This window comes from Hevea brasiliensis, chromosome 5 (genome assembly GCF_030052815.1).
Source record: "Hevea brasiliensis isolate MT/VB/25A 57/8 chromosome 5, ASM3005281v1, whole genome shotgun sequence".
NCBI classification, from domain to species: Eukaryota; Viridiplantae; Streptophyta; class Magnoliopsida; order Malpighiales; family Euphorbiaceae; genus Hevea; species Hevea brasiliensis.
The window spans coordinates 108,973,649-108,976,174 of NC_079497.1; the positions used below are offsets into that span (position 1 = coordinate 108,973,649).

General features: G+C 30.7%; 1 long non-coding RNA gene across 1 annotated transcript; it reads right to left on the bottom strand.

The window, feature by feature from the left end:
- Positions 1-533: 533 nt before the first annotated feature.
- LOC110634706 (uncharacterized) lies at positions 534-2,165 on the bottom strand. Its single transcript, XR_009148976.1, has 4 exons — positions 1,901-2,165; positions 1,771-1,813; positions 1,327-1,419; positions 534-932 (listed from the first exon to the last, which is right to left on the bottom strand). It is a non-coding gene; the product is annotated as an uncharacterized LOC110634706 (long non-coding RNA).
- Positions 2,166-2,526: the final 361 nt, after the last annotated feature.

A 2,526-nucleotide genomic window follows, 5' to 3' on the forward strand; every position in this document is an offset into this window, starting at 1 on the left:
AATAAATTTTCTTTACTCTTTTCTTAATATACCCTCCATTTATATTAGTCCATTAAAAATTAAATTATTTATGTTACTAAATTATCCTTAGAACTAATAAATTTTACTTTTTTCAATACATATTAAATAGGAGTACATTTGTAAGTTAATAAATAACTACTATTTTTGAAAGAACCTATAATTTAAGATAGATAAAAAAAAAAAGTATCTTTATAGAATGGGGGGAATATAATTAATAATTAAAACAAAGTAAACTAAATTCATGTAACTAGGTTAAGCACATGAATTAAGAAGATTAGATAATGGGATACATCTTGAGATGTGTACAATGGATGTATGCATAATATAATATCATGGAAAGGGAGTGGAAATTATTATAAAGATGGAAGTGATATGAATATACAGAGATGAAGTGAAAAAAGCTATAGAAATGTAGTGAATGGTTATGATTTTGCTATCTTATTTATTTTATTACTCTCTTTTCCTTCTATCTATTTAAGAGCATAACAATAATTGCTAACTGATAATCAAAATTAAATAAAAATAATAAAATAATTTCAATTTAATATTATTTTGATCAATTCAATATGATCCCTCATTTCATTCGAGACTCCAAAAACCGTACATGCCTCTAATACTTGTAACGGTTTTAATGCCAAGAAACACGCTTCATTGATATTTCTAATTAACATTTCAGGCTACTTCATGCTGAAGGAGACCCAATATCCACTTTGTTATAAGTTTCATTTCTGTGCAGAACAACTCTTTGGTATGAATATTCAAAGAAAGAATTCCAGTTAATGTTTATGCAGTAAGGTTTACTCACAAGCTCCACCACTCGTTCTGGTAACATCCATGACCAATCCTTGAATATCCATCTCCCAATAGGTTGATCTCTTCCTCCTTCCTTCCCAGTAAACTTAATCAGGAACCTACATTTTACAAGATTTTGATTGAAGAAGCATATGGGCAATGTTCAGAACATGAGAGGAAAAGTGCCTACAGAAATGCCTCCTAACTCCTGAATAACTAGCAGATTTGAAGCAGTATGGACAAAACAGCTCTACCTCAGCAATTAGTTCAACATGAGAAATTACTGAACTATCTTTAGGGTAAATCGCAAAGGGATTACATAAATTTTAATAATAAGCAAAGTTTTGTAACAGGTAGACAGGCTACAACTGGAGACAAGCACCATATCAGGCAACAAATAAACCACCCTGTAAATGAGTTTAGTGATATATGCAGCAGAGCACGTCTTCCAATTCATAAATGCCCCTAAAGCGTGCAAGTAAGATAATCAACATTCATAAAAAACAACCCCACCTTTGCAAGAAACTCGGCTGAAGTAACTCCTGTTTCTTCCCTTAGTTCTCTCATTGCTGCAAATCTAAGGTCCTCCCATTCATCGGCACCACCCTGTAAAACACAGACTCATGATTCATGAAACAAATGCAATATAAAACCTTTTCTATTCTAACATTAACAGAACACTTTCGTGTAGGGCATCTAGTCTCAAAAATTATAATGGTCAGTGACAAAATGTTAACAGCACCAATTCACTGAGCATTACTGCATTAAGCAAGCATCAATCATAAAACCCACCCCTCAAACCTCTCACCCTCTGATAAAGCCATGAACAACTCATAAAAATGCTGTCAAATTAACTAGCAAATCCTTTAATCAGACAGTTTCGAATTCAATTCTTCAAAACATTACCCCATTGCATTTCTCATCAATTCAAATTAAGCTAAAAATAAATGAATCTACCTGATGCTTTTGCCATGTATCCGGTATGTTCATCCTCAATGATCTGCAAATCAAGCCAAAATTCGTGTAATTAACAATCCTAATAACAATTATCTTTGTATAAACACCAATATTTCGCTAAAGTTCTAACCGTTTTGGAGGCATTAACGAGACAAATTCGAACACTCTTTCTGTACCCTTGAGGAGGCGTTTCCTTCGATAAGGCTGTTAGAGACAACGAAGCAGAAACCTACGAGGATTTATTCTTCCACGTCAACAATGGCACGCCCGCAAATTTGCCAAGTTTTGAAGGGCAACTTCGACCTGAGAAGCGATAATATTGAGGATTTCGTGGAAGCTCATGAGACCCCATTGCGATGCGTCGTTTTTACAGTTTCCGGTAAGTTACTTGGGAAAAAGCCATTAATTTTTAATATAAAATTATTAAATTATTTAAAAGAATCATAAAATATTAAAAAATAATTAATTTTGATAAATTTAATATTTAATTATTAAAAAAATTTAATATAAAAATTAATAAAATAATAAATTATTAAATTTATATATTTATAAAACATTGATAATTATAAAATTATAATTTTTTTTATAATAAATTACACTTCAGCAGCTGGTGAGGACGTTTTCAATTACTCTTTCAGCAGTCCTCAAATAATGAGAGTTTTTATTAGTTAATAATTCTATTTAAATTAAAAATAATTAATTAAATTATTTTATATTAAATAGTATTTTCTTAATCATTTAAGATTTAACTCCCAG